This window comes from Nanorana parkeri, unplaced genomic scaffold, assembly GCF_000935625.1.
Source record: "Nanorana parkeri isolate BGI_ZX_2015 unplaced genomic scaffold, ASM93562v1 scaffold2, whole genome shotgun sequence".
Classification (NCBI taxonomy): Eukaryota; Metazoa; Chordata; class Amphibia; order Anura; family Dicroglossidae; genus Nanorana; species Nanorana parkeri.
The window spans coordinates 1,296,469-1,307,037 of NW_017306270.1; the positions used below are offsets into that span (position 1 = coordinate 1,296,469).

General features: G+C 41.3%; 1 protein-coding gene across 3 annotated transcripts in view; it reads right to left on the reverse strand.

Annotated features, from left to right (window-relative positions):
- CRTAC1 (cartilage acidic protein 1) overlaps positions 1–10,569 on the reverse strand; it is a 416,360-nt gene that overhangs the window by 53,810 nt on the left and 351,981 nt on the right. The gene's annotated exons all lie outside the window — the stretch shown is intronic.

Below are 10,569 nucleotides of genomic sequence, written 5' to 3' on the forward strand. Positions count from 1 at the left end.
TCGCTGATGCGTGGTTGGCGTGGGGGTGTTGTTGGGCGCTGCCGATGCATGTTGGGGTGTGTGTGCTAATGGTGCATGTTACAGGGGGGTGGTTTGCTACTGGTGGTGAGGCAGCGTCCCGCATCTCGCCCGCTGAGGGCTCTTAGCAACCTGGGATGATCTGGCCAGAAAGGGGGCGGCAGGCATTGAGGCGTATATGATTTACTGCTCAGTGTACATGGGGGGGCGGGGTGAGTATTGCAAATGTTGAGTGTAAATGTTTAAATGCATAGTCGAGGTTTTGCTAAAAAAATAATAAATGCACATTCAATAAGAAAAGAAAACATGTGCATATACTATTTTTTTGAAGGTGCTAGTTTTATATCCTGTTTTGTCTCTTATGTTCACTAACATAATTTTTTCAAATTGTCATTAGTGAGTCAAGATCATAATGTTGTTAAAAGAACTGAAATAAAAAAAACTGATTTTACTTTTACTCAAGATAAAAAAAAATACGTATTACCCACTGCATGCTCCTCAGCTCCACCTAGTGGCCAAAATAGAAATCAATAAGTTTTGCGTATGCTCCTCCCCTCCATCTACTGGCCATAATATAAATACTATCAACCATGCTCCTCCCCTCCATCTAGTGGCCATAATGGAAATAAATACATATCTCCTATGCTCCTCCCCTCCATCTAGTGGCCATAATGGAAATAAATACATATCTCCTATGCTCCTCACGTCCATCTAGTGGGCATAATGGAAATAAATACATATCTCCTATGCTCCTCAGCTCCATCTAGTGGGCATAATGGAAATAAATACATATCTCCTATGCTCCTCAGCTCCATCTAGTGGGCATAATGGAAATAAATACATATCTCCTATGCTCCTCAGCTCCATCTAGTGGGCATAATGGAAATAAATACATATCTCCTATGCTCCTCAGCTCCATCTAGTGGGCATAATGGAAATAAATACATATCTCCTATGCTCCTCAGCTCCATCTAGTGGGCATAATGGAAATAAATACATATCTCCTATGCTCCTCAGCTCCATCTAGTGGGCATAATGGAAATAAATACATATCTCCTATGCTCCTCAGCTCCATCTAGTGGCCATAATGGAAATAAATACATATCTCCTATGCTCCTCAGCTCCATCTAGTGGGCATAATGGAAATAAATACATATCTCCTATGCTCCTCAGCTCCATCTAGTGGCCATAATGGAAACAAATATTTTTTCCCTATACTTCTCACCTCCATCTAGTGGCCATAATGGAAAAAATATCTTCTATGCTCCTCAGCTCTATCTAGTGGCCTTAATGGAAATAAATACGTATTCCTTATGTTCCTCAGTGCAATCTAGTGGCCATATTGGAAATAAATATCTGCTATGCTCCTCACCCCATCTAGTGGCCATAATGGAAATATGTAAGTATCGCCTATACTCCTCAGCTCCATCTAGTGACCATAATGGAAATAAATATGTATCACCTATGTTCCTCACCTCCATCTAGTGGCCATAATGGAAATATGTAAGTATCACCTATACTCCTCAGCTCCATCTAGTGACCATAATGTAAATAAATATGTATCACCTACACTCTTCAGCTCCATCTAGTGGCCATAGTGGAAATAAATAGCACCTACCCTCTTCAGCTCCATCTAGTGGCCATAATTGAATTATATATCACCAACGCTCTTCAGCTCCATCTAGTCGCCATAATGGAAATAAATAGCACCTACCCTCTTCAGCTCCATCTAGTGGCCATAATTGAAATAATTATATATCACCTACGCTCTTCAACTCCATCTAGTGGCCATAATGGAAATATATAAGTATCTCCTATGTTCCTCAGCTTCATCTAGTGGCCATAACAGAAATAAATACTTCTTTCCTATGCTCCACAGCTCCACGTAGTTGCTATCATAGAAATAAATACTTTTTTCCCTGTGCGCCACAGCTGCAGCTAGTGGACATAATGTAGTATTATATAGGAACATTCGTTTTTGCCCCTATTTGCACAGAATGTATGTTCACAGAGATATTCAGGGCAAATGGATCTAAGAATTGTTGATAAACAGACACCTAGTATTTTGTGAAATCTTCACTGTAAAAGCCAATAAAAAAATGCATTGAAAAGAAACATTAAAATTGTACAAAAGTGCAAATGAGGTGTTAAGGGATATTCTGTGCCCACAACATTTTCTGTTGGACACGCAGTAATAATGGATAATGCTTCAACATAACAGCAAAAAATAAAAAAAATGTCTCCAAGCAAAAACATGGCTTGCTGTTGGCGTATTGTTTATTACACTGAATAATTCCACCATCATGAATTATAAATCTTAGATCTTAAAACAAAACCACAAGCGGCTCGTGACATTCACTGAGAATGGAAGGAGATTACTATTGAGGATGCCAATCAAACATGCAAAAAAAAAAGGGTCTCTGACTTTGGGAGAGAATAGGCGCCTAACCCACTCCACAATTCACTCAGTGCCGCAGACTGCTGGCACCCCATTCACCAGAAGAAAATGGGAATCTGCTTCCACAATAATGCAAATGGTCTATTCTATATTCCGTGCCCGCCAAGCCATGCTATTAAGAGAAAGTGCCAATTTGAGCTGTATGCCTCTCACAGCTGTAGGCAGACATGGCTCTGCGTACTGGTACATTTAAAGACCATTCACAACGACACAAAACGCAGCCTGGATGCTACAGAAACTTCCCCTAAGAGCAATGTGAAAACACAATTATGCATCCTGACCTTTATCCTTCTGTGCGCAGAGCTTAGTACCATTGAGCGTTCCTGACAATGTAATATCTACCAGTCAGTTCCAGTGTCGGAGGAGGAGGAGGAGACATTTTGGGAAGGGGAGACAATCAGAGTCCCAGAATAGTGCAGATTTAGCCACACTTCATTAAAGTCAGGAATAACACAGCACTTCTCTACAATGGAAATAACGAGACATAGTCGTCATGTGACCTTTGTTTAATAAAAGCGAATAGCCCGGTACAAGATGTCCTCAGTATATAGTTTATACCCGCTTCCACCAAACAATATTTAATAGCTGCCTGACTAGTTGCTAAGAAAGTACAATTTGGTGATTAGATGTCCGCAACCTACAACTATCCAGAATAAAATCATAAATGCAACAAAGCACAAAACAGAAAGCAATACAATAGCATTGGCTCGAGTTATTTTAAAGTACTCAAGAAGCCGATCTAAGTGAAATGTTGTCATATCTGTCCACATTCTGATGGAACTGCCGAAAACTCACATTTATTATTTGTGTTACTTTTGTTACTATTAATGTTATTATTGTTATTAATATTATTATTGTTGGTGTTGTTATTATTGTTATTATTACTATTATACTGTTATTATTAATAATAGTAATAATATTATGCAGGATTCATATCGTGGCAACTGTTTGCACATCACTTCCTTTGAAGCAACAGAATATATGCCCATAATACTACAACTACTACTGCTACTGCTAAAAATATATTATTATTGTTATTATTAATATTAATTATATTATTTCATATGAATCACTGTTTTGTTAATAAAGCTTTAAGATTTCACCCAGTCTGGCTTATTGCACAATAGAAGGGTTAAGCTGCATGGAGCCAGTTTCCCAGCTAATCAGGAAGCTGGAGGGTGGGTAATGACCTGTCCCCCACCTTCCTGATTGACCAGGAAGCCGTCTCCATGCAGCTTAACCCTTCTATTCTGCAATAAGCCAGACTGCGTGAAATCTTAAAGCTTTATTAACAAAACAGGTTGGGGTGAAACTGGAAAAAAAGAATAAAGAAACATACAATCATTGTATAAAAAAATTTGAAAATAGTGAATGTCAGCTTCCAATCAGCATCAAGCCGGCTTCCCGGGAAATCAAGAAGCCGGGTGGCGGGTAATGACATGCTGCCTGGCTTCCTGATTGCCTGGGAAGCCGTCTCTATACCAGCAGAAGTAACGGTTTTGGTATTCGGTATCGGCGAGTACCGAAATATAAATATCGGTACTCATACTCGATACCGAAACACTGGTATTGGTGATTCCCTAGATTTTATTATTATTGGAATTGCTCCATGTACCTGGGTCTCAAGTGGTATTATTATCATTATTTTATTATTATTATTTTTACTGCTTTATATAAAAAATATCAAAGTCTGCACACATTATACCTACAGTACATGTAACTGTTGACAAATTCCTTCCTTTGAGATTAGTAATTGCAGGTGACGCATTGAAGGATTCTAGAACAGTAGAAAGGCATCATGGCACACTCACAAACTAGCATGTGAAACAACTTACACATCCTTTGCAGAAGACGTGTATCCAAACCTCTGTCATTGTCCTTAGTGGTGAGACAAGTTGTTTTACATGCTAGTTTGTGAGTGTGCCATGATGCCTTTCTACTGTTCTACTGTTCAAAGCCCATTTCGTGTGCACCTTACTGTATAACTGGTAACAAATTGTTGAGTGCGTTTGTCGTTTGTTTTGCATTGAAGGATTCACCCCCCAAAAATGAGAGAAACCATGGACTAAAGAGTCATAGAAAACTTCAGTTCTCCCGATCTACGATTCCATTGTACTCCCACATGAATTATTTTGATAGGCTTTCATTTTCACATTAGACAAATGTGCAGAACTAAGTCCCATGGGGGACAGAACCCTAGGAAAGCTATGAAATCTAAAATATGCCGGTGGTATTTTTAGATTATTAAAAAGAAAAAGAAAATTGCACAAAAACACTCCGTCATTTTCCCCATCCGCGCTTTACTATTTCGGATACAAATTGGACAGATCCTTCTTCCGGAAACCTTTTCCCGCGAAGGGTGGGAGTTGTATTTCAACTTCTTTCCCTTTCATCTGCGGCTTAGGTCTGCCATCTAAGCTGCCACAGAAATCATGTATTAGTTCTTCCTCATTTCACACAAATGAACAGCCTGAAGGAGACTCAATCTTAACTACGCTAAACGTTCCAAGGTTGGGAGTCGCAACATTCCTCCATTTTTAATTGTTTGTGTCGGTGACATGCTGGTAAGAGGCAGAGAACGGATGAAAATAAAACACAAAAGGAAGCAGATTTCTACATGTAGACAGGGGTAAGCAAACTCCGGCCCTCCAGCTGCGGTGAAACTGAAAATCCCAACATGCATCTGTCTCTGGGAGTCATATCTATGTCTTGCAATGCCTCATGGGATTTGTAGTTGCACCACAGCTGGAGGGCCGGAGATTGCCCACCCCTGGTGTACATGATCATCTTAACATGCATTTATATTGTTTGTTGTTTATCCCTTCAGGTTTTTGCCCCTTTGTGACCAGAATAGCACTTATGTTCTAAAGCGCGGAAATTTAAAGTGCAACTGAACCTTTTTTTGTTAGTTTTGGATAGAGTGGGAAGGGATTGGAAGACCTGTCTTGGTTCCTTATTGCTGTAGATGTAGGAATTGAAGGGCCACACCAATTAAAATGGCCCTGATACAACTTTATACCATTAGGATCAGTTGACATTCAAGTAGAGTAGCCAACACGTTTTGGGGGTCCAATCCACATCCCCTTCATCAGGGCTTAAAGAGTAAAATCATTTATGTGGACTACATTCCCCACAGTTTAAAAGTTCAGCTCCAGCTGTGGGGGTCATGTTTGTGGCAGTCTGAGTCTTCCAATGCTTCATGAGATTTTTTTAGTTTCCCCACAGCTTAAAGGAGAACTATGACATGAGTAATTTCCACTCACGTCATAGTTCTAAGCCGACCTGTGACAATGAGACTGTCACAGGTCGGCTCAGTAGATCGGGAGGTGAGGGAAAACATACCGGGTTCCCTCACCTCTTGATCCTGTCACGGCTCTCTGCCGTGACAGGGGGAGGGGCTGGATTCCCCTCTCCCCGCTCCGATCTGTCAGCGCTGACTGGCGGAACGGACGGGGAGGGGGCGGGTACAGCTGGCTCTGCCTCTAGATAGGCAGAGCCAGCTGTCACTCACGCAGCTGGGCGGATCCCGTCATCTAAGTCGGGATCCGCTCCAGGTGCGGCGTCTCGCGGTATACTGAGCTTAGGGTGACGGGAGGACGCTAGTCCTCCCGTTACCCCAAGGAAAACTATGGGGAAAAACACTGACCTCATAGTTCTCCTTTAAGTGCTGAGGTTTCCTACCCCTGGGATAGAGTATTGAAGGGTTATAACCCCTGTCTGCTGTTTTTTTTGCCATCTGTTTAACATTAGGGAGATTTCCCTTTACTTCCTGTCTGTTAACCATAACAGGAAGTGAAAGGAAATCCTTAAGATTCTCAATGGGGTTAAGGTCTGGACTCTGTGGTGGCCAATCCATGTGTGACAATGATGTCTTATGCTCCCTAAATCACTCTTTTATAATCTGAGCCCAATGAATCCTGGCATTGTCATCCTGGAATATGCCCAATGTGCCATCAGGGAATAAAAAAATCCATTGATGGTAAAGCCTGATCATTCAGTATATTCAGGTTGGCAGCTGACCTCATTATTTGGTGACATATAGTTGCTGAACCTAGACCTGACCAACTGTAGCATTCTCAGATCATGACGTTTATCCAATGGAGGGCTCTGACCTATTTACTTAACTGAATCCAGGAGGTGACTTTTTTTTGGCCAGGCAATGTATGATAGAAATACAACCTCAGAATACAGTACATAGAAATGCCAATGTTCTATTATGTATTATTTTATTCAGGTAACACTGAAGCAATCATCTCTTTTTACGGATATAAATTGGCCTGAGATGAGGAAGAGCAAAGCCAGCTACAAAGAAATCATTTCTTTTCTAGAAGCCTTTTCCTTATGACCACTTCAGAGTGAACGTGTCCCGGGAGGAATATGTAGTCCGCCATTGCTGATGTCTTCTGAACATGCTGGTTGCCTGGCTGTCTTAAAGCCCGACTATATCTGTAAAAATAAATCAAAGCAACTGGACTTGCTGTATTTTTCTTGAATTTGTCTTCACTGGTCATCCAACCAGCTTTCTCAATTCAGAATGATGAGTTCAGAATTGAGAAATAGACATGTAAGCTGCGGAAAAATTCAGTTCGGTTCGGATATTTCGTTATTTTGGAATTTAGGATTCGGATCCGAAATTCAATTCGGTTCGGGTTCGGACGAAATCCGAATTTCGTTAGTTTCGGATGAGTTGACAAATATTAATTGCGAACACCACAGAAAACCATATGCAGATATTAATACTAAAGCTGAATCTCCTAGACCCGAATGGCATTCGGGATCCGAATTGCATTGGGGAGCTCCTGAATGCCATTCGGGTCTAGGAGCCTCAGCTTTAGCATGATATATATATATACACACTGTATATGGCTACCATGTTGCCGTAACAAAAGTTCGTATTCAGACCCATTCGGATGCATTAAACCAAAAAACACATCAGATTGGCCAGAAAAGTCACATGTCCGATTCAGTTTAGTTTTTGAACGAAATTCGGACGGGGTCCGAAATTCGCAAACAGAAGTTCCGATTCTGGCACATTCGGATGCATTGGGATTCGGAAATTTGGATGTGTCCGAATGTCCGACTTTCGGAAAATTCTCAAGAATTTTGATTCGGAACGAAGCGAATCGCACATGTCTATTGAGAAAGCTGGACGGATGACCAGCAAAATGTCCTCAAGGAAAATACAACAAGTCCAGTTGCTTTGAATTATCTTTTACAGATATAGCATGGCCTGGGTGAATGAGAAACTTCACAGACTTAAAGCCCAACTGCTCTCAAAAATTATTTTTTCCCACATTACCCTCCCACCCACCTCTAACCCAACCTGACAGGCTTTTGTGTCACCTTACCTTGTGTAGCCAGATATACTCCCCTAAGTGGCCTCTCTAGGTTCCTCACCGGCATTGTTTGTGGGTGGGGGGGTCGTGAATCCAATGGTGCAAAGGCACATGAGACTACCGGTCCCCCTCACTCTCCTCTTCTGATGTTGGTCCTCTTCTGGATCCTGAGAGGACCCTAGCCAATGGACATCCAATAGGAAGTGTCCACGTCATGCAGGTGCTGACATGGGCACTCAAAGAAGAACCCAAGCAGGAAGTAACCAGAAGAGGGGAAGACCCTGGGCTGCGCCGTCATAGATAGGGATTTTTTCTTTAACATAGGGACCAGATAGCGGGGTGTGGGAGGGAGAGGTGGGTGGCATTTATCATACAGCTGCACTTTAAATACTTCAAGTCACAGACCCAGGACAAGTATGTAGGAGGTCAGGCCTCCTGATATGCTTAAATGTATCTACACCCATAACATTTTTCTCATTTTTGGACACAGTGAGGACACAGTGAGGAAGGATTAGAACTAGAGGCTGCATTGAAGAGATTCCTTCACTTCCTGTCTGGTAAAAAAAAGTCCGTCCCCTGAGGACAGGAAGTGAAGGTAAATCTCTAACATCAACACAGATAGAAGTAAAAATGCTTGTTGTGAGTTAAATGAGGAATGCTGGAACCTCTCTCATCATTTTATTGCTGTCTGTTTCCCTTTTGCAGACTTCTCACTTCCTGTCTGATAATAGGTTGTCCCCAGAACAGGAAGTGAGGAGAAATCTTTCTAACAGCAACACAAATGGAAGTAAAATTCCTTTCTGCAAATTAAGTATGGGAATGCTGAAACCTCTGCCAACTTTTTATTGAAGTCTGTTTCCCCGCTGTACATTTTAACTCACTTCCTGTCTGATAATAGATTGCCCCAGAACAGGAAGTGAGGGAATATCTCTCAAACAGTAACACAGACAGAAGTAAAAATGTTTTTGTACGTTAAGTAGGTGAATGATGCAACCTATCATGTTTTTATTGCTTTCTTTTTCCCTGATATTTTTCCTCACTTCTGATAATAAGATGTCCCTAGAACAGGAAGTAAAGGGAAATCTCTCTAACAGCAACACAGACGGAATTAAAAATGTGTATTAACAAGTTAGGTACGAGAATGCTTTTATTGCTATTTCCCTGATGCAGATTTTACCTGACTTCCACTCTGATAATAGGTTGCCCCCAAAACAGGAAGCGAGGGGAGATTTCTCCAACACATCCCTGGATCGTAGTAAAACCTGACAGAAGTTCTAACCTAATCTAAAACTAAAAAAACTAAAAAGTTTTGGGTATAAATACACTTTTTCTTGATCAGTGACTCATTAATGAAGCCATTTGGTCAGAATAACAGAGAGTCAACCAGCATTTTTAGAATAAGTTAGTGATGGCAGCCTCCAGCTTTCACCCATACAAGATTCATGACTACACCAGCAATGCTCTGATTGTGAGCCCCCAACCTGTTAGTGACTCAGATTTAAGTCTGATATAGACCTGCTCTCTGCTGTCATAAATGGTAAAGGGAACAAAAAAAAAAAACAGCCGATAAACACAGCGTCTCAAATGATATTTTTTATCTCTACACAGCCAGATGCTTCAAATTTTCTGGGCAAGAATTCCAGGCAGATCCGTCCTGTTAAACATTCTGTATTGTGCTAACTGGAAAGTGATGACTTCAGTCATTTTCATTTGTAAAAGCCATACTGACTTAAAGGGCATGTTCCAGAAGAACCACGGGGCTTATAATCTATCCCTCTCTTGGGGCCCCTTCACCACTGTACAGTCACAGCTAAAATATTGCAGCAGAATTTAAAGGGAATCTGTCAAGATAGCTAAATTGGAGCTGCCGCTGCTAACTTAGTTTTCCAGAGATGGAAGTCTATCATCCTAAACACGTCTTTACTTCCTGGTGGGTCACGGACCTGAACAAGCCACAGAAGTGCACCAGATATGTGCATTCATGTTCCAGGTAAGGCGGAAGGATGACCTTCCGCCTTGTAAAACACATTGCCAATGCCAGCTTGCATACTGCTGTCTTGGATATTGAGGTTTTAAAGGTGCCACTTCTGAAAGTAGTATCTCAAACTTTTTGCAATAATGAATTCAGATTAAATAAATATGCTTTGCCCAGCAATGTATGTCTTAAAATTTTTGCACTAAGTCATCATGTTTCTGAACAGCTCTTACTATTTAAGCTCAGCTTCCATTAACTTCCTGTCCACTCCAAGATCACAAGAGACAGAGCAGTCTCCAGCAGCTGTTCATCTACTAGCTTGGAGAAGGGAGGCGGAGGAAGGAGGAAGGAAGGAGAGGGGAGCAGGGGGAGGGGAGTGTCTTGTCCTGCTGTGCCTATGTGTTTGTGGAAACATAGAGCTTACTAGCAAACACAAGGGTAGTTCCAGAGGACACTAAAAGGATATCAGGGCCAGTGCTCATGGAACCATGTGATTCTGCAGGAAACTAAAGCAGCATCCATTGTAAGTGATTTAACCAGCATTCAAAATAGCTTGAAAACCTTTTGACTGTAATATGACATGATGTTTTTATATTCTAACTCCGCATAGGGACTGAACTCACCATGCATAATTATATTCATAGGTATAGGTAAACGGGCAGCTGTGCTAGTTCGCTTGTGTGTCTCCCTACAGACCGCACCATCTGAGTCCTTCAAATAAAGTTTTCCTTAATCCTTTAAGCTGAACTCCTAGGTTGACCTATAATATATATATATATATA